The 25,074-nt window shown below is 41.9% G+C and overlaps 1 protein-coding gene across 3 annotated transcripts in view; it reads left to right on the forward strand.

The window, feature by feature from the left end:
* LOC145346677 (nucleolar protein 4-like) overlaps positions 1 to 25,074 on the forward strand; it is a 374,023-nt gene that overhangs the window by 126,648 nt on the left and 222,301 nt on the right. Inside the window, exon 1 of one of the 3 annotated variants that reach the window (XM_080194264.1) lies at positions 12,913 to 12,982. The exons of the other annotated variants lie outside the window; for them this stretch is intronic. The gene's annotated coding sequence lies outside the window, so the exon portion shown is untranslated. Of the gene's footprint in view, positions 1 to 12,912; positions 12,983 to 25,074 lie in introns of those variants that run through there. 3 annotated transcript variants of the gene reach the window in all.

The raw sequence follows: 25,074 nt of genomic DNA on the forward strand, positions 1-25,074 counted from the left end.
AATATGTGAAGAAGTTATTAGCTTTTCAGTCTTTCCTGGAACGTGGGCATCATTGACAAGGCCAACTTTGTGCCAATCCCAAATTGAGATGGTGAGCCATGGCCTTGAAATGCTGTAATCCATGTGGTGCAGATACACTTATAGTGCTGTTAGAAAGGAGTTCCAGGATTTTGATCCAATGTCATTGGAGCAACAGGAATATAGTTGCAAGGCAGGATAGGCTGTGGCCTGGGGGAAATTTATAGGTGGTATAAAAGCAAAATGCTACAGGTGTTGAACATTTGAAGTAAAAACAGAAAATGCTAGAAAAGCTCAGCACATCTGGCAACATCTGTGGAGATAGAAACAGAGTTGACTTTTTGAGCTAATATGACTCTTCTTTGAAATACCTGTTGCTTGTCCAACATTTTCTGTTTTTATAACTTATAGATGGTGATGTTCCCATGTGTCTGCTGACCTTTTCTAGATGGTAGAGCTCATAAGTTTGGAAGAGGTTGTTGAAGGAGCGTTAATGAGTTGTTGCAGTGTGACTTGTATATGCAGTGTCACTTGCTACCACTGTACATTGGTGGCAGGAGTGAATGTTTAAGTTGTTGCAAATTAAGGGGCTGCTTTTGTCCAGGATGGTGTTGAGCTGCTTGAATGTTTTTGGTACTGCATTTATCCAGGCAAGTAGAATGTATTCCATCAAATTCCTGATTTGTCCCTTGTAAATGGTGGATAGACTTTGGGGAGTGAGGGAGCAAGCTACTTGTTGCAGAATTTCCAGCCTCTGATGTGTTCTTGTAGCCACAGTACTTAAATGGCTGGTCCACTTAGTTTCTGGTCAATGGTAACTTCCCAGGATGTTGATAGCAGGGTATTTAGCAATATTAAATAGTGCCATTGAATATCAAATGGAGATGGTTAGATAATCCCTTGTTAGAGATATTCATTGCTTGGCACTTGTGTGGCATGAATGTTATTTGCCACATATTTTAGAAGGTAATGGTGGCATTGTGTAATGTCAGTGGACAAATAACCCAGAGACCCAGGCTAATACCCAGAGAACATGTGTTCAAATCTCACCACAGCAGCTCAGAGAATTTAAATTCAATTAATTAATAAAATCTGGAATTCAAAGTTGGTATGAGTAATGATAACCATGAAACTATAATTGACTGTCATAAAAACCCATCTGGTTCATTAATGTCCTTTAGGGAAGGAAATTGGCCATCCTTGCCTGGTCTAGCCTACATGTGACTCCACATTCACAGCAATGTAATTGACTCTTAATTACATTCTGAAATGGCCTAATAAGCCACTCAGTCGTTGCCATTGAAGGGAGAGCAGGTAAAACCACTGCCAAATACAAATATTGGACAAATGTGAAATGTGAGGGATGGAAAGTAAAATCCATGGATTGGCAAAATGAAATAAAGATGTGGAAGGCCAGAAAAAGCAGTGAGAGTTCTGAAAGTGATCTTGGCCTTCGGAAAAGATTACAGACTTGCAAAAGGAACTCTGATCGTAAGAGGGAGAGATAGTGTAGCAGTAGTCCAAAAAGAGATAGGAGGGTGAGTAGAGGTCATAGTTTGACAAGGACATGGCCATCAAACAGGCTAGGAATGCCATAAGAAGTAGAAGCCCTCATCGAGAAGTTTTAATAGTTATGAACAAATGCAAAGATAGACTGACAAAGAATGACAAACAAAGAGTTGAGAAGAATTTGGTGAAATATCAGACAGCTTCAGCCCGCCTGCCAGCCAGCCTTATTACACAGAAAAGGTGCTTCCTGATGACGCATATATAAGGCTAAAGCTAGACAAGTGGCTTGGGATTTTGAAGAAAGATTTGGTGATCAAAATGTCAGAGTGTATAAAGGTAGGCAATGGTATAGTGGTATTGTCACTGGACTATTAATCTAGAGACCCAGGGTAATGCTGTGGAGACCTGGGTTTGAATCCCACCACGGTGGATGGTGAAATTTGAATTCAGTGAATATCTGGAATTAAGAATCTACTGATAGCCATGAAACCATTGTCGATTGTTGTAAAAACTCGTCTGGCTCAGGGGAGGAAATCTGCCGTCCTTCCCCACCCTGGCCTACATGTAATTCCAGACCCATAACAATGTGGTTGATTCTTAACTGCCACTCAGTTCGAAGGCAATTAGGGATGGGCAGCAATGCTGGCCTTGCCAGTGATACCCATGTCCCACAAACTGAAATAAAACTCCCCATTCCAGGAAAAGTGAAATTGAAGATTATCTTAGTTCTTTAAACAACATATTGCTGGGAGGGCAAATTGATTCAAAAGTTTCATTTTTGTAGAGTGAGAAAGTTCAAAGGGAAGTGCTTTTTGAAATCACCTAAAGAAGTTGGTGATATAGAAGGTAAACTGAAAATTAAACAAGCATGTCTATGAGTTCAGTGATATGTCAAGGATGTGGTATTTCTGTTAGGTCCATCCTGCTGAAGACAGGTTTTATTCAGCTAAAAGCTAATCCAGCAATGTTTTACGTGTATCACAAGAAGAAACTCGCAGGCATTTTCTTGTGCATGTTAGTGATTTTCTGTGGAATGTTCTGCAGAATTTGAGCAAAGGCTGATAAAATAAAGTTCAAGATTGGAAGTCAGACTTTGAGTATCTTTAAATATGTATAGTGCGGAATAAGTTGGAACTGACCTTGAATCAACAGTTTTATTTCGAAAATATCAGTTGCACCTCAAGAAACTGGGACGGATGCTCACAAAAGTAGGATCCATAGAAACAATAGACCAAATAGAACTGCTCCTTCTGCCCACCTGATGGGATTAAAGTCACTCTCTCAATTCAAGTCTGACATCTGACATTCTCTGTCCTCCCAGAGTTCCAAAAACTTTCACAGTAAATTATCAACAAGTAAAATAGTGGGGATAAAAAAACAACTGTATTTATCCTGGTGACCAATGATAGCAGAACTTGCCGTGAACTTGTGAACTCTCATTCTCCACCTTACCTCTCACATAACATGGAGAAATCTCAGAAAGCTCAGTAATAAATGATGTTCATTATGGTGCTCAAGTGATGTGGCTGTCTCTGGTAGAACTTGAACTATTAAGTCACAATCTCTTACCTGTGGCTCATAAAACCATGGTCAGGGTCTCATTTCCTATCAATATCCATGGTGCAGAGTAGAGATACTAGTAAGCAGAGTCGACAGGAGGCAAAGTATGGCAGTGCTTTGTTGATTGTAGTATCAGCTCTCGGCCTTTTGGCTAAGATCAAGTGTCAGATCAAGCCCAAGATGCGGTGCAATGCCTTATTTTGTCAGGTTGGATCTTGTTTGTCTCTCTAGTGGAAACAATGAATTGGATTTAATTGGAATTTGAATTTGGTTTTTGGAGCAAGCAAGAAATAGATTGGCTCTGTCTAGTCCAATCTGAGCATTGGCTTTGTAACTGTATGAATGGAGTAAAAAATTACACAAAAAATGGGATCCATAGATCTGTCCAGTATAGGGTTACAAAATTATAGTGGTTCTTGTAACACTGGCAGATTCTGACATGGTTTTGAGTGTTGAATCCTTGAGGTGGCACTTTGCCCTGGAAAAAACAGTCACATTCACTCAAACCCTGGATCCCTTTCTCCTTAACTGTCCTGGGATCAAGGACTGGAAAGAGCAGGAATAAGACCAGACTCTGTCCTCGTATCCTGACTCCACAGAATGATATTCCATTCCTAGTTTGATAGTGAGTGATCCATGAGATTGTATTTATTTAGATAAAATAAAGATATTGAATAACAAGTGATTTTATAATGTATGTTTCACATAAGTCTGATATTAATTTGACAGGAGTGAATCTTTAATGAGGTTACCAGTGCTGGAGATGAAGGGTCATGAACTGTTGACTCCCACTCACTTCCTGTCACCTATGCAGGGTCAGTGGTGGCTGCAATTTGAAACTTGTCCTCCAAACCACATTAGCTGAAAATGTTCAAACTGTAGGGCAGTTTGGGATATTGAGAAAGTTAGTTATTGTAACCTAAAGAGGATTGAAGTGGAATCAAAGGATATAAGCTTGGTTTTATTGTTTCTGAAAATGGAGATATCAACTTTTGAATATTTGATTTCTCCTGAACATGACTTTTGGAGCATGATTTGACCATAGTCACATATCTTACACTTGTAGTTAGCAAGCAATAAGTACTATTTTAAGGAAGTAGCCAAAGGAAGAGTCTGGGCATCAAGATCATGAGCACAAAAAAAAATTTGGAATGTACTTCCTTTTTGTGGAGCATAATGGGAAATCTGAGGATTGCCTTGATCGCGACAGTCTTATTTCTGTACAGAGGGAGCTCCCCAGGCTTGACTGATAACCCAAGGACATCAGGAAATGCCGTAGCTGCCAATACATGGGCTTTTTAAGCTGCATATATGAACATGTGGGTCAGAGACTGGGTGTAATGGAACTCATGGCCAGAGGTCCCAATAGTGTAGGATTCATTCACTGGAGGAGGAAGGAGAGAGAGGAGAGGAGAGCAGTCCAGAGATTTAGGGATTGGTGCTTTGAACACATTGTGTTTCTAAATTTGGGGCTTGAAGTCTGCCCCACAGCCTCTGCCTCTGAACCTAGCATTCTTGCAGTAGACTGCAGCACACTTGCATGGTTCTTGCGATACACCACTTGAAGACTACTGGTTTTGGGTACACGTGGAATCATCTTACTGGCTGACAGAAACCTTCCCAGTATAACATGGTGCCTGATGTTTTTTTGGGCCTGCTAGAGGAGGTGGGGCCATGTTTCATCACCAAAGGTTTCAGATGAATGGTGCAATTTTTTGTGGTTGAGGGAGAACTAGAATAGCATTGATGGTGTATGCAATATTAGACCATATATTCATGAGACAATGTAAACTTCTGGACAGCAGTTAGGACTGCCATTTTTTTGGTATACCTAGATGAATGTCGAACATTTGAGCTTGATGGTGCATTCAGGTAAGACTATTGTGAGTCATGTGTGAAGAAAATCCCTAACCTGGTATTGTGAGTCTCCAACATTGACATTAGGCACCTCTTTAATGGGTGTGCAAAGTACTGAATATGACTCAAAGTTGATCAAAGCAGAGGACACTTGTGAGGATGACCTTCATCAGCCATCATTATTGGCAAAAGAGTGGTTTGCTTTAGAGTGATATCCATGTTCTCACTCTTTGTAAAGGGACCAGTAAATCCCCAAGTTTTATCAACAGACAGATCCAATGCAGTGTGTGGGAAATGGGTGATGATTTTCTGTAAGCTGGTTATGTAAGTAAAGATTCAGGTGGCCTAAAAGCATTTCAGAAGGTGGCGCTTGCATGCCAATCATGCTGTTTCTGCTCCTTGTAGAATATGAGATGCATATGTAATCTGCTGCAATCAATTTATGTTTTCGGCAGAGGATGACTATCAGGCTCAGCTCTATAGAAGACACCAAGAGATGAAATGGTTTCATTGCGTCGGGGAGACAAGTCATGTAACCTGCATCACTAAAATAAAAACAAAATATTGGATGCTGGATTTCTGAAATAAACAAAAAAGTGCTGGAAAAACTCAGCAGGTTTGGCAACATCAGTAAAGAAAGAAAAAGAGTTAATGCTCTGGATCCAATTTGGAAAATGGACTTGAGACATTAACATTCTTTCTGTCTACACAGATGCTGTCAGACCTGTTGAGCTTTTCCAGCACTCCTTGTTTCATTTTACATCACTGCTTTCTTATGGGGCCATTGTCCATGCGTGAAAGGTTTCAGAAGAATGGTACAATTTTTTATGATAGAGAGGGAGAGCTAGAATGATATTGATGGCATATGCAATATCAGACCATATGTTCATGAGACAATCTGAACTTCCGAAGAGCAGTTAGGACAGCCATAATTTTGGTCAGGATCCAACAGAGAAGTATCTGTAATGCTTTCCTTTCAGAGATTTGTCAAGGATTGTCCACTTCTTTAAATCCTGGAATAAATTACTTCAGTATCCCATCAAGCCTAGGAAAGAACTATGAGTGGTTTTAGTACTGGGAGAGATAATCACTGAATAATTTTGACCTTATGATGTTTGAACTTAGATCTTATGGAGACTGTCGGGAAGGTAACTTCTCCTGCAACAGGTCCAGCTATGAGAAAAAAAGTCTGAAGATATCTTGGAGTAGGATTTGGGTTTCTCTGATGCTAGGGTATCTTTTAAGCATTGCCTATTTCAGCATTGATAATAAATGGTAGGTCTCTAGCTGACACTCGGTTTCCAACACTATCGTATAAACCAATTAAACTAAATCAAACAAACTGACGGACAAAGTAAAAGGGGCAGCCCCTTAAAGTCTTCAACAAAAAAAATCCCAAATTAAACTTAAACCTTCAAAGTAAAATGTGATTAATGAGATCAATAAGTTACCCCAAATCCCTGTAGCACCCACTGAGTACAGAAGACCTCAACATGTGCCAGTGGACCCAAAAGAGAAAATGCTGCAGAATCTCAGCAGGCCTGGCAGCAGTTGTAAGGAGAGAAAAGAGCTGACATTTTGAATCCAGATGACCGTTTATGCTGGTGGACACCGCATACTTCCTCTCCGGGGGTACCTGGCCGCGAATGTCGCCGTCAGACTGGGCAGACAATCAGGTTGGATGACCGCTTCAGTCCCCGTTGCTTGGATCTGTTGGTGGCAAATTTGGCCAGGCCCAGAAGCAGGTTCATGGGGAGGTCTTCCTCTGCCCTGCCTCTCTCTGCACTGGTGACTGTATATTATGAATGTGGGGCTGAAATGCAAACAAAACTGTAACAGAAGGTTTTTTAAATAACTAAAAGGGGAGTGCAGTCCAAAACAGCCTACATGTGCATTGTTCGTAGGCTCCACAAGATTGCAAAATGGGCAAACCACCCACCACACCCCTGATTCTGGCCACCCTGGCAGCCACAGCCTGTCCCTTCACCAGCAACCTGAAAGGATATTGGTGGAGATGTGGATTCCTGAGCAGCGGCTCCCTGACAGCAGCTGCTACTCCAGAGCTGCGGTGTGAGGCAACCATGTTCCAGACTTTAAGTAGGTTCTGGTAAAAGATGGGCAACCCCTGCAAGGAATTATGAAGACCTGCCAGACTTATGAACAGGAGCTGCACATCATAGTTCAGACCGTGCACCTGGCAGAACAAATGCCTCAACAGGGCACACCATCTGGGGGGGAGCTCAATGTAGAGGTATCACTGCAGGGTCTGAAGGTGGAAGGTCAACACTGGTTTAGAGGCACACCAGCACCTAATCATCCTCCCATAGCAGTAGACACAGTACCTCAGCAGTGACCCTGTACAGTTTTTTTCCACAAACCTTCTCTGGATCTTTGTGACAAAATCCGGGGTAGGGGTCAAAGTGATCAGCTGGTGCCACCACACGGAAGTTATCAGCTGGTTCAGACATCCAGTTTCCAAATGGGCGAAATTGGAAAGTTGGTCATAAATGTGCCTGTCCTCAAGATGCCTAAAGGCTGAATGAATCACATCATTAGTATACAGATAACTTTCATTAGGGATGGGATATTGTCTGGCAAAGGGGTGGGAAAGGCCATTATTTTTTTCTTTACTCTGCAATTGCCCCCAGTTAAGCTTGCAGATGAAGGCAGATGAGTAGGAATGGATCATCTGACAGACACTTTTGTACGTCAACCAGAGTGCTTATACAAGGAAGCCCTTTTATTAGCAAAAACAGTGAATATCTGATATTTCAACTATTCAATACCTCCTTTACAATTCTGACTGTAATTGATGTTCAACCCAGCTGTTTCAGGACATCAATGCCCAAAATTATTTTACCATCGAGGATAATCATCATGACAGGTGACTAAACAATCATTGGAACATTTTTCACATGGGGTTTCAATGCATTTCCTTTAAATGCAATGTAACTGTCTCTTTACTGCTAAAACTGTTTAACATTAAGCAGCTCTTGTATGCCAATGTATGGTGTTCATGGTGTTGGGTGCGGACAATGCTAATAGCAACTGGTGTAAGTAAGCATGGTTTATTGACATCATCAGTCAGAACCTCACTCCTCATGAGGAACGCCTTGCTCTTTCATGCAGGCCTTTGTCCTGTTCCATAGTGGCTGGGGGTCATTGTACCTTTGGGAAAGCTGTTGCTTCCTCCCTGAATATGGGCTTGAGTAGTCATAACTGCTACACATGTCAAAATTTCCTCTCAGTTTATTCATATTACTATCCAATTGCTCTGTCTTGTTCTCAGTAGCAGAAGGAGATAGAGAAGTATATGGGGTGGTCCTGGAGTTCCCTATTAAGTGGACCACTCCTTTTTGAGCAGGCTCGACGGGCTGGATGGCCTACTCCTCCTACTTTCTATATTTTTACTGGCTTGATATGTTGACTGTAGTTTCTCTGCACAGGTGCTGTCAGACCTGCTGAGGTTTTCCAGCATTTTGTGCTGCTCAATCTGATCGGCTGGCAGCTCCCCAAGATGGGATTTGCGCATACCAGTAGATGGGAAGCTCCCTCAGCTAGTCCTTGCACGAGCGCCTCAGCAGTGCATTCAAAGGCCACTTGCTGATGAATGTCCAGCTGGTTTGTGATGTGAAATGGCAAGTATGCAGAATGTAATCACGGTGACTATATTCTTCATTAATCTTCTATTCTGCCCCTATTGGCAGTAAGTGAACAGCTGATTCAGTAGGAATCAAGGCTGTTCATTGCTGTTTTTGCTGATTAAGCTGATCCACGAAGCTTTAGCTGATGACATCTTTGCATCATCTCAGCACAGTACCACAGAGAGACATATAACAAAGCCCATGCCTCCTTTAAAGTAAGTATACAGGTATTCGTAGAATCATACAATTCTGAAGAAGGTCATTCAGCCCATCGCATTTGCACTGACCACAATCTCACCCAGGCCCCATCCCCATAACCCTATGTATTTACCAAGATAGTCCCCCGACACCAAAGGGCAATTTACCATGGTCATCTTTGGACTGTGGGAAGAAACCAGAGCGCCTGAAGGAAACTCACAAAGGCATGGAGGATGTGTAAACTCCACACAGACAGTGACCTGAGGCAGGAATTGAACCTGGATCCCTGGCGCTTTGAGGCCCGTATGCTACTAGCATGGGCAATCTTTCTGATTTCTGGTTGAACCAGAGGTTCGACTGCAATCTCTATTATTTTAGTAGATCCAGCATAGTGCTATGGAATGATAAATACATCTGGAGGAGATGAAGCAAGAGACAAGGGGAAGATTATGAAGGTGCATTTTGGCATGTGCTGAGGTTGCTCGTGAAGCTAGAGCAGAACAGAAATCTTTAATTAGTTGCAATACAACCCTTGCTTTCTCACATTGACAGATCAGATCAAAGCTCTTGCAGTCCTGCCACATCCAGTTGTGAAATATGGTAGACCATTAACTAATGGGAGGAGGTGGCTCCACAAACATCCTCCTCCTGGTTGGTGACAGAGCCCAGAATGTCAGTGCAAAAGTATTTATAATCATCTTCAACTAAAAGTACTGAGTGGCTGATCCATCTCAGCTTCCACCTGAGGAAACCACTACAGATGCCAGTCTTCAGCCAACTCTATGTTATGAAGCTGAGCGCACTGGACATTTATGGGCTCCAATAACACTCTGGCTGTAATGATAAAGACTTATGCTCCAGAAGTGAGGCCCTAGTCAAACTGTTCTACTACAGATACAACATTTGTGTCTGTTGAACAATGTAGAACATAGCCCAGGCATGTCCTGTCCATAAAAATCAGGACAAATGTAATCTGGCTCCCTCAATCTACTCTTGATCATCAGCAAAATGTTGGAATGCTCTGGTAGTGCTATCAGGGGCACTTACTTGGCATTAACTGCTCACTGATTCTCAGTTTAGGTTGCATCAATTTCACAGCCACTCAATTTCACAGCCGTTACAGCCTTGGTCCAAACGTGGAATAAAGAACTGAATTCCAGAATTGAGAAACATCAGGACATCATTTGACTGAGTAAAACTGAAGTCAGTGGGAATCGAGAAAACTTTCCCCAGCTGAGGTCATACTGAGCACAGAGGAAGATGGTACTGGCCAATCATCTCAGTCCTAGGACATTGTTGCAGGTGTTCCTTTGTTTAAAGTTTATTTATTGGCGCCACAAGTAGGCTTACATTAATAGTACAATGAAGTACTGTGAAAATCGTCTAGTCGCTGCACTCAGGCACCTGTTCAGGTGCACCAAGGGAGAATTTAGCATGGCCAATGCACCTAACCAGCATGTCTTTCAGATTGTGGGAGTAAACTGGAGCACCCGGAGGAAACTCACGCTGAGATGGGAAGAACGTGCAGACTCCACACAGACAGTGTCCTGAGCTGGGAATTGAACCCAGGTCCCTGGTGCTGTGAGGCAGCAATGCTAACCACTGTGCCACCTTTGGGCATCCTATTACGATCCTGTTAGGCAGAACAACCTTCAGTTGTTTCATTAATCACCATCCCTCCATTGTACAATCAGAAATGGGGATACTTGATGATGATTGTACAGAGTTTGTCTCCATTTGTAACTTCACAGATGATGAGACACTCTGTATTTGCATTCTACAAGGCCTGGACAATGTTCAGACTTGGGCCACTAAGTGGCAAGTAACATTAGTGCCAGGCAATGATCAGCTCCTACATGAGAGAGTCTAACCATCTCGGCTTGACATTCAACAGCATTATTATCACTGAATTCCCTGCTATTGATGTTGAGGGTCACCACTGAGCAGAAATCTAACTGGATCGACCATTTAAATACTGGGGCTATGAAAGTAGTTCAGAGGCTAGGAATTTTGCAGCAAGTGATTCACTTCTTGACTTCCCAAAGTCTGTCCACCATTTTTAAGGTACAACTAGGAGTCTGATTCAAGCAGCTGTTTGATTGGTGCCCCATTCAGAACTTTAGGAAGGTACTATCAAAGGAAGTTTGACATGGACAGCTTCAGTATCTGAGAACTGTCAAATGGCACGTAACATTGTGTAATCAGCAAACATCACAACTTCTGCCTTTTATTATTGATAAAGCAGTTGAAGATGGGTGGGTCTAGGACACATCCTTGAGCAACTCCACAAACAATGCCTGCGACTGAGATGATTGACTTCCATCAACCAAAATCATCCTAGTTTCTGCTAGGTATGGCTTCAAAAAGGTGGAGAAATTTAAATTGATTTGCAAAAGAAGCAAATGTGATGTGAGAAAAAACTTTATTATTCAACAAGTGGTTTGGGTCTGGAATGCACTGTCTGGAAATATGGTGGAGGCTGGTTCAACTGAGGCATTCAAGAGGGCATTAGATGATTACTTGGATAGAAACATTGTACAGGGGATGGGGAAAAGGCAGGTACATGGTATTAAATCATGATGCTCATTTGGGAGAGCGGATGCAAGCACAATGGGGAAATTTTTCTGTTCCGCCCACCATGGGAATTGTAGTGGGCAGGAGGCAGACTATGCAAGGGTCCACTGACTTCAGATGGGATTTTCTGGTTTTGGGATGAGATCAGCTGGAAAATCCTGTCTAATGGGTCAAATAGTCACTTTCTGTGCTGTAACAATTCTGTGATTCACATAAACTCTATTCAATGAGTATCTCCAACCAGAGAGAATCCAACCATCTCCCCTTGACATTCAGTGGTATTGTCATCAATGAATTTCTCCGTCATCCGCATCATGGGATTTTCCATTGAGCAGAAACTGAACTGGACCACCCAATATAAATATTGCTTCCTACCAGCACTGTGGCTATTCCTACAGCAAAAGGACTGCAGCAGTTCGATAAGGCAGCATACCACCATCTTCTCATGGGCTGGCCAGCGATGCCCACATCATATGAACAATTTTTTAAAAAATCTAGTCTTCTTGAAATGGTTGGAAAACTAATCACGTATGTACTTTTCCAGCTAAAGGAATGTTTGCCCATGATGTATTGCTGCTTAGCCTTGGCTCTAGGTAATCTTTGCTGCTTGTTGATGAAGATGCTTGAGTATGCGAAATTGACGTTATCTTTTCACTGCTCCAAGGTCAGACCAATGGCGGTAGAAGTTTCTGTTTAGAAATAGTGACTCGAATTGTAATTCTATTTACTAGATAGAGCTAGGTTTTCTGGGAGTTTTTTTTGCATTGAGATATCCAAAAGAGGTGACATTATACCACAAAATGCAATGGCTTACAGATGGGTCTGTCTTTCCACAACATCGCAGTGAACAGTTGTAATCCTGTAGGGAGACCAGTCCCTTCCTGCTGAGCTTCTGGTTGAGAAAATGTTTTAGGGAAAATTAAAAGCGATTATATGTTTGACAGAGGTTCATTGTAAGCATATTCCTTTAAAAACGGTGTCCTCCATAGCTTATCATAATCGTTAAGTTACTTGCGTCCGTTGATTCTTTTTGATATCACCGATATATAAAGTGAAGTTGAATATGTGGTTGTTGACACGGTAGCATTGAGTGACACATGGTACATACCATTTCTAACGTAATTGATTTTGCAAACCATTTTCATGCAACCACTTCTTATTGTAAAATATTCAATACAGAGTATTTGTCGATAGAATTAAAGCAAAGGGCGGATTGTAAAATATATTGATTTGCTAACATTGTATTACCTGAAAATAAGATACATGACATTATACAACGCTACCGTGGTGCTAAAATGGTTAACATGCAAGTGAAATCTGGGTAATTATTAACTCTTTTTGCCTAACAATTAAGCATACTGCGGCGGTGACAGTGGTTATTATTATAAGACAGATTCAGGAACGCCTTTTCCCTGGTTGTTGCTTCAGTGTCCTGCTCCTTCACTTCGAGGAGAAGGTTAGCGTCATTCAGCAGTGATGTCAGCGGCGTTCCCCTCCCCCGTGCCTGTCACCCTCACAGAGATGCAGTGAAAGTGAATACAGTGTAGCTTTTATTTGTAACAAGACCAGCCTTTTAGAATTGATACAATGCATTATTCGGCAACGACGTCTTTCTTCACGAAGTAAGATGCACGTTTTGAGTACATAGCTAAATTCCTTGCGATTTGAAGATTTTTTTTATCCGAGTGAGGCGAGAAGCAGCGATTTATTTGAAATGAAGATAGTTAAGGTGGTGGTGGGGGGCGGGCAACTGCTGGGTCTGTGTGTTGATAATGGAACTGAGGTAATAATGATAAAGCAGAGTCAAGCGATTAGCAATCACGCAGCGATCTCAAAAGCTATTCTATTAATTGTTTTTCCCCTCCAGTAAGTTTCTGTTATGTGGGAACTGAAATATTTAGCTGTTCGAAGCAGTGTTGTGGGGAACTGCATCATGTGCTAGAAAACTTAAAATTGCGAGTATGAATTTGGATACACACGTATTGCAGCACAAGGTCGTAAAATTTTGATTTAAAGATGCATATCATTTTATAAGTTTTCTGAATCTCCCCCCAAAACATTTAACGCACGCCCAAACTGAAGCTAATATGTAAAGCGAAATAGCAAAATTATATGTCTTAGTATTACTGGGTCACCACACAGTGTTCAAACCATACGTAACTCGTAAAATCTAGATAGATAAGTTCTCTTCTTCCTAATTGGTTCTTGCCTCTTCCTCGTTGGTTACGATTCTCAGAGGAGCGTTGTGAGAATTGGACTAAGAAACATCGTAGAAAAGAAATTCCGAACCTCAAAGCAATAAAACTCAACAACCAAGTTCCAGGCCCTCGACTGCGAACAGTGCAATGGCGATGATATTGGGCAATCTGCTAATGCTTTATCACTGTCGGTAAACATCCAGAAGTTTTTAAACTTACGAGAATTACCTTATTGCAGGTTTTAAAAAAATATAGTTGAACAAAGTTTGATCAAAATGTTAGGAACATAATGTGTGATGTGCAGATTTTAGTTTTTCTTTCTCCTGAGATCCGGATTTTTCTGAGCTCCGAATTCTTCATTATATTTACACATTTTAGAATCATAGTATGGTGCAATGCAGAACAGGCTCGAGGGGCCTAACAGCCTACTCCTCTTCCTATTTCTATAGTCTTATGGTTACAGCACAGAAGAGGCAATTCAGCCCATCCTGCTGACTCTCTATAAGAGAGCAATTCATCTCGTACCACTTTCTCCACAGCCTAGCAAATGTTTGCTCTTCAGTAATGATCCAATTCACTTTTGAAAGTTACGGTTGAATCTACCTTCACTTTCAAGAAGTGCTTTACTGTTCCTACTCATTTGCTGCATAAAGAAATTTTCCCTATATGTTGCAGTTGCTTCTTTTGCCAACCACCTTAAATCTGTGCCTCTGGTTCTTGATCCTTTCAACAATGGGAACATTTTCTCCCCGTCTACTGTATACAGATTTCTGTGGATTTTGAATGTCTCCATCAAAGCTCCTGTTAACCTTTTCAAAGGAGAATAGCCCCAATTTCTCTAATCTATCTATGTAATGAAGTTCCTCATCCCTGGAACCCTTCTCAAGGTTCTTTTCCACACCCTCTCTAATGCCTTCATATTCTTCCTTAAGTGTGATGCCCAGAATGGGATGTAATATCAAATTGAGGCCGAACCAGTGTTTCATACAGATTTATCATAACTTCCTTGCTCTTGTACTCCATGCCCCTATTTATAAATATGGTGTTGTCAGACTTCTTACTGTGTTTACCCCAGTCCAACGCCGGCATTTCCACATCATTCCAATTTATAAAGCCCAGGATCACATTTGCTGTATTAACAACTCTCAACTGTCTTGTCACTGATTTATTCACACATATCCCCATATTCAATCTGTTATCACACCCCTTTTCTTTACACACCCCCTTTGTTTTAAAGTGCCTTTTCACATTCTTGCTACCAAAATAAGTCTGCAGTAAATTATCTGGCACTTATTTTTCCATTCCACTAAATGTTTTTTCGTATTAGAACACTATTATCCTCGTAGTTCATAGAATATCCAAGTTTACTATTATCCACAAATTTTGAACTTGTGCCCTGTATACCAAGAACTCATTCATTAATATTAATCAAGAAGGACAGGGGTTCTAACATTGACTCATGGGGATCCCATTGTACACTGTGTGGGTCAGTTTCAGCTTAGCAAATTGCAATTGGTGGAGTGCCACAGAGATTGGTTTTGGCACCTCAACTATTTACATTAACTTGAATGAAGGGATGAACAATATCGTAATGATATTTAAAAAAGTAGGAAAATATACTGTGAGGAGGATACAAAAGGTCTGTAGAGAGATATAGAAATGTTAAATGAGTGGGCAAAAGTTTAGAAGATGGAATGTGGGAAAACGTGAGGTTGCCAGGACAAATAGGAGAGAATAATATTATTTAATGTCCTTCCGCATGAATCACAAAAAGCTAGTCTGCAGCAAGTAATTAGGAAAGCAAATGGGATATTAGTCTTAATGCAAGGGGGTATTAAAGTAGGGAAATTTTGTTACAACTGTATAGGGCATTGGTAAGACCATATCTCGAATATCATAGTAGTATCAAAGCAAAATATTGCTTTACGCCTGTGCTGCCCCTGTCAAAAGGGAGGCATGCTAGAAGGGTGGGAAGATTGCAGGTCATGTGCTGGATTTTACAACACCCCCATTTTCAAACAGGAGGATTAAAAAATCTAGTCTGATCTTATGTGCTCAGTTTTAACACCAATAAAAATTCAAGAGGGGAATTGAAAAGAAAAACAAAAAAGAGAAACCAAGAGAAAATATGAGACCAGACTGGCACCTAAAGTTCAAAAAAACCCCTTCAGGCATATGAATACCAAAAGCTGGTAAGAGAAGCACTGGGGTCGATTAGGACCACAATGTTAATTTCCACAGGGAGGCAAGGACTTGGCTGAGGTATTAAATTAATAGTTTGGATTTGTCCAGGCCATGGTGAAAATGGAGATAGTTCAGACACTTGAAAGTTTTAAAATTGATGAGGGAACTATTGGATAACTTTTCTGTACTTTGATACTTGATTTGCTTTGATTCGATTTGATTTATTATTGCCACATATATTAGCATGCAGTGAAAAATATTGTTTCATGTATGCTATGCAGACAGAGCATACCATTCATTGAGAAGGAAACAAGAAAGGAAACAAGATGACACCAAGATTGGGGGAAAGGCAAATTGTGCGGAGGGTGTGGAGAGTCTGCAGAAGGATCTAGATAGGCTGGGCGAATGGGCCAGGAAATGGCAAATGGAATTTAATGTTGGCAAGTGTGAGGTGGTCCACTTTGGTAGGAAGAATGGTAGGAAGGACTATTACTTACGTGGCGAAAAACTGCAGCAGGCGACGGTGCAGAGGGACCTCGGGGTCCTTGTGCATGAGTCGCAAAAACCCAGCCTGCAGGTGCAGCAGGTGGTCAGGAAGGCGAATGGGATGCTGGCCTTCATAGCGAAGGGGATTGAATATAAAAGTAGGGAGGTCTTGCTGCAGCTGTATAGGGCATTGGTGAGGCCGCAGCTGGAGTACTGTGTGCAGTTTTGGGCGCCGCACCTGCGCAAGGATATTTTGGCCTTGGAGGGAGTGCAGAGGAGGTTTACTAGGCTGATACCGGAGTTGAGGGGGTTGAGCTATGAGGAGAGGCTGAATAAACTAGGCTTGTACTCGTTAGAGTTTAGAAGAATGAGGGGAGATCTCATTGAGACGTATAAGATGATGAATGGGATGGATAGGATAGAGGTGGAAAGACTCTTCCCGCTCAAAAAAGACAGTAGGACTAGGGGGCACAGCCTCAAGATAAAGGGGGGGCGGTTCAGAACGGAGTTGAGGAGGAACTTCTTCACTCAAAGGGTGGTGAATCTCTGGAATTCTCTGCCTGTTGAAGTGGTGGAGGCTGCCTCGCTAAATATTTTTAAGAAGCGGGTTGATGGGTTTTTGATAAGAGAAGGGATTAAGGGTTATGGGGAGAGGGCGGGAAAGTGGAACTGAGCCACGACAGATCAGCCATGATCTTATTGAATGGCGGGGCAGGCTCGAAGGGCCAGATGGCCTACTTCTGCTCCTATTTCTTATGTTCTTATGTTCTTAAGAAAGTGCAGAATGTAGTGTTACAGATATAGCTGGGGTGTAGAGAAAGATCAATTAATGCAAAGTAGATCTATTCAAAAGTCAGATGGCAGCAGGGAAGAAACTGTTCTTGTATCCGTTGGTACGTAGCCTCAGACATTTGAATCTTTTTCCAGATGGAAGAAGGGGGAAGAGAGAATGTCTGGGGTGTGTGAGTTCCTTAACTATGCTGGCTGCATTGACAGAGTCAATGGATGGCAGGCTGATTTGCGTGATGGTTTGGACTACATTCCCAACCTTTTGTAGTTTCTTGTGGCCTTGGGCAGAGCAGGAGCCATATCAAGCTGTGATACAACCAGAAAGAATGTTTTCCATAGTGCACCTGTAAAAGTTGGTGAGAGTCGTAGCTGACATGCCAAATTTCCTTAGTCTTCTGAGAAAGTAGAGGTGTTGGTGGGCTTTCTTAACTATAGTGTCAGCATGGGGGACCAGGCCAAATTGTTGGCGATCTGGACACCTAAAATCTTGAAGTTCTCCTCCCTTTCTACTTCGTAGGCAGGGACATGTTCTCCACTACCCTTCCTGAAGTTGATGACAATCTCCTTCGTTTTGTTGACACTGAGAAATTATTGTCGCCGCACCAGTTCACCAGATTTTCTATCTCATTCCTGTACACTGTCTCTTCATTGTTTGAGATCCGACCCACTATGGTGGTGTCATCAGCAAATTTGAAAATGGCATTGGGACTGACTGAGATGTATCCAAGGATACTGAAGGGAGTGAGAGTGGATGTGGCGGAAGCACTAACCATAATCAGTGCTCTAAAGCTTGTGATACCTAATAAACCTGTGGACTTTAACCTTGTGTTGTGAGATTTCTTACTCCAGTCCAATGCCAGCATCTCCATGTCATAATCTTTCAGTCCTGCTTAATCTCAGGGGTGGTGCCCGAAAACTAGAGAATTGCAAATGTTACATTCTTGTTCAAAAAAGAAAGTGGAAAAATAAGCACAGCAATTGTAGAATAATCAGTTTAATCTTGGTGATGGGCAAGCTTTTCAAAGCAATAATCTGAGACAAAATTCAAAGTCACTTGAACAAATGTAGGTTGACAAAGGAAAGCCTACATGGACTTGTTAAGAGAAAATTGTATTGAACTAACTTACTTCAATTTTAATGAGGTAACAGAGAGAGCTGTTGACAATGATATTGCTGATTGGTGGACATGGACTTCCAAAATGCATTTGATGAAGTACTGTACAACAGACTTTTGAGCAAAATTAGAGCTCATAGAATTAAAAAGGACAGTAGCAACCAAATACAAAATTAGTTGTGTGCCAGGAAACCCAGAGGGCAGTGGTGAACAGTTGCTTTTCAGACTGAAGGAAGATTTGTGAAGTAAAAAAAATTAAAGTTTATTTATTAGTCACAAGTAAGACTTACATAAACACTGCAATGAAGTTACCGTCAAATTCCTCTAATCACCACACTCCGGCACCTGTTCGGGTCAATGCACCTAACCAGCACATCTTTCAGACTGTGGGAGGAAACCAAAGCATTCAGAAGAAACCCACACAGACACAAGGAGGACATGCAGATTCCACACAGACAGTGATCCAAGCTGGGAATCGAACCCAGGTCCCTGGTGCTGTGAAGCAGCAGTGCTAACCACTGTGCCACTGTGCTGCCCATTTGTAAGGAAGTTCCCCTGTTTTCACAATTGTAGCTTCCAAGTGAAGCCAATAGAATCTGGTGTATCGTTAAACTAACTTCCTCAACTTCAGCCAGAGGGAATCAGATTTTACCACAATAATTTGGGTCTGCAGTGTCTAGCTGTCTCTCCAACCAAAGCATGAAAGTCAGTCCGGAGTGTTACCCAGTAGTCTAAAATTCAACTGTTTGTTAGCTACATTGTAGTTTCCTGGATATCCTAAGCATTTGGGTGAGAAGTCCTGAGAAATCATTCCTTCACTAAAGAGAATAGGATTTGGGTTTGTAGCGTGTTTGATAGAGAAGTTTACATGAGACAATTTAAGTTTTTTAGCTAAACATATTTAATATTATGAAAGTTAATGCAACTTGGTGGTTTTACATAGCGCATAAATCACAGCACTTGCATAATATCCCGAAGAGATAACTAATTCTTACTTCTATGACAGCATCCCAGAAGTAAAGTCACTTAATACAACTAATAAGCTTTAAGAGAGAAGTCAGATATCCATCAAACGTGAAAGTATATCACCTTGATCCCCGACTATACGAGACTTATTAGGATGGATCTCACATGGAAGTGACTGCTCCCACACTTTCCCCTAATGAGGTTTAATATTTCAAATTGCGTAGAGATACTTATGATGAATTCTTTGGGGTTGTGTAATTAAAAGGTGGTGTGGAAGATGGTCATTCAATCAATAATAGACCATTCCTCCTTATTATCCCATATTGGTGAGAAGATCCTTATATTGTAATTACATAAGAACATAAGAAATAGGAGCAGGAGTAGGCCATCTAGCCCTTCGAGCCTGCCCCGCCATTCAATAAGATCATGGCTGATCTGTCGTGGCTCAGTTCCACATTCCCGCCCTCTCCCCATAACCCTTAATCCCCTCTCTTATCAAAAACCCATCAACCCGCGTCTTAAAAATATTTAGCGAGGTAGCCTCCACCACTTCAACGGGCAGAGAATTCCAGAGATTCACCACCCTTTGAGTGAAGAAGTTCCTCCTCAACTCCATTCTAAACCGCCCCCCCTTTATCTTGAGGCTGTGTCCCCTAGTCCTATTATCCTTTCAGAGCGGGAAGAGTCTCTCCACCTCTATCCTATCCATCCCATTCATCATCTTATACGTCTCAATGAGATGTCCCCTCATTCTTCTAAACTTTTCCTATTCAATTTCTAAGAAATATTTTTCTGAATTTACTCTTGAAAAACTAGGGCTTTGTAATGGCCATATTACATCCAGTAAGATGACAGGTCTTGGGACCTAGTGTTTCTAGGTCCCAAGAAACATCGGAATGTTTCTTGAGACCAGAATAATCTCCGGAATGTGATTTTACTTACCCTAGCTGGCATTATATTTTAGTGCTAGTTGTCATTATGAGGACCCTTAGTATACTGGCTTCTAGATGTGTATAATCTTTATCAGTAATGCTTGTTGCAGTAAATTCATCACTCCCTGAGAATGTCCTGTTTCACAATCTGTGCGATTGCAAACTTCTTCAGGAAGTTGGTGATGTGGGTTAAAGACCCCATGGTCTTAACGTGAAAGAAGTTGACCATGTATATGCTTGATCAACTTTGCCCTTAGAAAACGCAGCTTGCTGTCGGTTTTACTGAAAAATAATTTAAAAAATTAGTTTATTGCATCTATCCCATATGTTATAGTTTTTATTCCTTTACATCCCAGGGATTGGTATTTGGATCATCATCTTCTTGATATACATTAAATTGCTAAATTGCCCCTTAGTGTCAGAGGTGCTAGCTAGGGTAAATGTATGGGGTTATGGGAAAGGGCCTGGGTGGATTGTGATCGATGCAGACTCGATGGGCCAAATAGAACATAGAACATTACAGCGCAGTATTGGCCCTTCGGCCCTCAATGTTGCGCCGACCTGTGAAAGCCAATCTAAAGCCCAGCTAACCTACACTATTCCAATATCATCCATATGTTTTATCCAATGACCATTTAAATACCCTTAATGTTGGTGAGTCCACTACTGTTGCAGACGGGGCATTCCACACTCTTACTACTCTCTGAGTAAAAAACTTACACCTGACATCCGTCCTATATCTATCACCCCTCAATTTAAAGCTATATCCCCTCGTGCTAGCCATCTCCATCGAGGAAAAAAGCTCTCACTGTCCACCCTATCTAATCCTCTGATTATCTTGTATGCCTCTATTAAGTCACCTCTTAACCTTCTTCTCTCTAACAAAAACAGCCTCAAGTCCCTCAGCCTTTCGTCATAAGACCTTCCCACCATATCAGGCAACATCCTGGTAAATCTTCTCTGCACCCTTTCAAATGCTTCCACATCCTTCCAGTAATGCGGCGACCAGAACTGTACACAATAAATACTCCAAGTGTGGCCGCACCAGAGTTTTGTACAGCTGTAACATGACCTCACAACTCCGAAACTCAACCCCTCTACCAATAAAAGCTAACACACCGTATGCCGCCTTAACAACTCTATCAACCTGGGTGTCAACTTTCAAGGATCTATGCACATGGACACTGATATCTCTCTGCTCATCCACACTACCAAGTATCTTGCCATTAGCCCAGTACTCTGTATTCCTGTTACTCCTTCCAAAGTGAATCACCTCACTCTTTTCTGCATTAAACTCCATTTGCCACTTCTCAGCCCAGCGCTGCAGTTTATCTGTGTCCCTCTGTAACCTGCAACATCCTTCTGCACTGTGCACAACGCCTCCAAATTTAGTGTCACCTGCAAATTTACTAACCCATCCTTCTATGCCCTCATCCAGGTCATTTATGAAAATGATAAACAGCAATAGCCCCAAACCAGATCCTTGCGGTACACCACTAGTAACTGAACTCAAGGATGACCATTTCCCATCAACTACCACCCTCTGTCTTCTTACAGCTAGCCGATTTCTGATCCAAACCGCTAAATCACCCTCAATCCCATGTCTCTATATTTTCTGCAATAGCCTACCGTAGGGAACCTTATCAAATGCTTTACTGAAATCTATATACACCACATCAACTACTTTGCCTTCATCCACCTCTTTGGTCACCTTCTCAGAAAACTCCATAAGGTTTGTGAGGCACGACCTATCCTTCACAGAACTGTGTCGAATATCCCTACTCAAGTTATTCCTTGCTAGATGATTATAAATCCTATCTCTTATAATCCTTTCCAAAACTTTGCCTACAACAGGAGTAAGGCTCACTGGTCTATAATTACCAGGGTTGTCTCTACTTCCCTTCTATCCCTTTTGCTATCCTCCAGACTTGTGGCACTATTACTGTAGACAATGACAACATAAAGATCAAAGCTAGAGGCTCTGCAATCTCCTCCCTAGCTTCCCAGAGAATCCTAGGATAAATCCCGTCTGGCCTAGGGGACTTATCTATTTTCACACTTTCCAGAATTGCTAACACCTCCTCGTTACGAACCTGAATCCTGTCTAGTCTAATAGCCTGTATCTCAGTATTCTCAACAACATTGACTTTTTCCTGTGTGAATACTGACGAAAAATATTCATTTGGCGCCGCTCCTATCTCTCTGGACACCATGCACAACTTCCCATTACCGCCCTTGACTGGCCCTAATCTTACCCTAGCCATTCTTTTATTCCTGACATTCCTATAGAAAGCTTTAGGGCTTTCCTTGATCCTACCTGCCAAAGACTTCTCATGTCCTCTCCTGGCTTCTCTTAGTTCTCTCTTTAGCTCCTTCCTGGCTAACTTGTAACTCTCAAGTGCCCTAACTGAGCCTTCACATCTCATCTTGACATAAGTCTCCTTCTTCCTCTTTACAAGAGATTCAACTTCTTTAATAAACCACAGTTCACTCGTTTGACCACTTCCTTCCTGCCTGACAGGTACATACTTATCAAGGACACGCAGTAGCTGTTCCTTGAACAAGCTCCACATTTCAATTGTGCCCATCTCTTCCACGTCCTATGCATCCTAAATCTTGCCTAATCACATCATAATTTCCTTTCCCCCCGCTATAACCCTTGACCTGCTGTATATACCTATCCCTTTCCATCGCTAAAGTAAACGTAACCGAACTGTGGTCATTATCACCTACCTCCAAATCTAACACCTGGCCTGGTTCACTAGCCAGTACCAAATCCAATGTGGCTTCACCTCTTCTTGGCCTATCTACATACTGTGTCAGGAAACCCTCCTGCACACATTGGACAAAAACTGACCCATCTAAAGTACTCGAACTATAGCGTTTCCAGTCGATATTTGTAAAGTTAAAGTCCCCCATAACAACTACCCTGTTATTTTTGCTCCTCTCCAGAATCATCTTTGCAATCCTTTCCTCTACATCTCTGGAACGTTTCGGAGGCCCATAGAAAACTCCTAACAGGGTGACCTCTCCTTTCTTGTTTCTAACCTCAGCCCATATGACCTCAGTAGACAAGTCCTCATCAAACGTCCTTTCTGCCACTGTAATACTGTCTTTGACTAACAATGCCACAGCTCCCCCTCTTTTACCACCTTCCCCAATCTTACTGAAACATCTGAACCCCGGAACCTGCAACAACCATTCCTGCCCCTGCTCTATCCATGTCTCCAAAATGGCCACAACACCGGAGTTGCAGGTATCAACCCATGCTGCGAATTCATCCACCTTATTTTGGATGCTCCTGGCGTTGAAGTAGACACACTTCAAACCACCTTCCTGCCTGCCAGTACACTCCTGCAATCTTGAAACCTTATTCATGACTTCACTACTCTCAACCTCCTGTATGCTGGAGCTACAATTCAGATTCCCATTCCCCTGTTGAATTAGTTTAAACCCTCTTGAAGAGCATTAGCAAATTCCACCCCCCCTCCTCTCCGCCACCCACGATATTGGTACCCCTGTGGTTCAGGTGTAGACCATCCCGTTTGTAGAGGTCCCATCTACCTCAGAATGAGCCCCAATTATCCAGGTATCTGAATCCCTCCCTCCTGCACCATCCCTGTGGCCACATGTTCAACTGCTGTCACTTCCTATTCCTTTCTTCACTAGCACGTGGCATAGGTAACAAACCAGAGATAACAACTCTATTTGTTCTAGCTTCCACCCTAACACAGAATTTCTGCCTTACATCCTCATCCCTTTTTCTATCTATGTCATTGGTGCCTATGTGGACTTGGGGCTGGTTCCCCTCCACCTTAAGGATCCCGAAAACACGATCCGAGACATCATAACCCTGGTACCTGGGAGGCAACACACCAACTGCGAGTCTGTCTCGTTCCCACAGAATTTCCTATCTGTCCACCTAATTATGGAGTCCCCAGTGACTAATGCTCTACTCCTCTCCCCTCTTTTGTTCTGAGCAACAGGAACAGACTCTGTGCCAGAGACCTGTACCCCATGGTTTGCCCCTGGTAAGTCGTCCCCCAACAATAGCTAAAACAGTATACTTGTTATACAGAGGCACAGCCACAGGGGATCACTGCAGTGACTGCTTCTTATCCCTTCTGACAGTCACCCAAGTATCTTTACTTCTAGGAGTAACTATCTCCTTGTAGCTTTTATCTATAACTCCTTCAGCATTGTAGGATTCTATGATTCTAGGTATTCAAAATCATTAGGGGCCTGTACAGAATAAATAAGGAGAAATTGTGGAAGAATTGAGAACTGGAGGACTCAGATTTGAGGTAGTTGGCAAATGGAGCAATGGTGACACGAGGAAAAACTTTTTCATGCAGCGAGTGATTAGGATTTTGAAAGCACTGCTCGAGTGACTGGTGGAGACAGGATCAAATGAGGCTTTAGAAAGGGAATTGGATTATTAAAAAAAAACAAAAATTAGCGCCAGATAACAAAGGCAGGAGAGTGGCATTCAGTGAATTGGTCCTTCAGAGGGCCAGCACAGACACAATAGGCTGAATTACCTCTCTGTGCTGTAGCCATTCTGTCATTCTATCACTATATAAAATTGTAATAGATTGGTAAAACAATATATATAAAACTATACAAAAAAAGGGCAGAATCCAGTACCCAAATTTTGTAGCCAGTTATTGAACCAGCTTAGTCTTTTTAGTTGAGATTGTTGAATTTGTTCTCCCTCTGTAGCTATGTTCAGGGTATGTTGCTGTTTGAATCATTCTGTTCCATCACTTCTGGCCATGGTTTTGGCACTCTGTCTTGTTCATTGTTCTACCTCAGGCAGGAAACAGCACATCTGTGATTTTTCATATTGCCTTTAGGATCATATCAATGTTGTTGTCAAAGTGTGGCACTGTGCTACTTCCTTGCTGTTTTGCTGTGAGGCTAATCTTGTGGAATAATAGAATGACATTCGTAGAGAAGGCACAAAGAAAAGGAGTCAAGACGCTTGTAATATTTAAATTATGAAAGATGCAGATAATCTTGCTAACTAAATATTTTTGAAAACA

This window comes from Carcharhinus amblyrhynchos, chromosome 8 (genome assembly GCF_965287045.1).
Source record: "Carcharhinus amblyrhynchos chromosome 8, sCarAmb.v2.hapA, whole genome shotgun sequence".
NCBI lineage: Eukaryota > Metazoa > Chordata > Chondrichthyes > Carcharhiniformes > Carcharhinidae > Carcharhinus > Carcharhinus amblyrhynchos.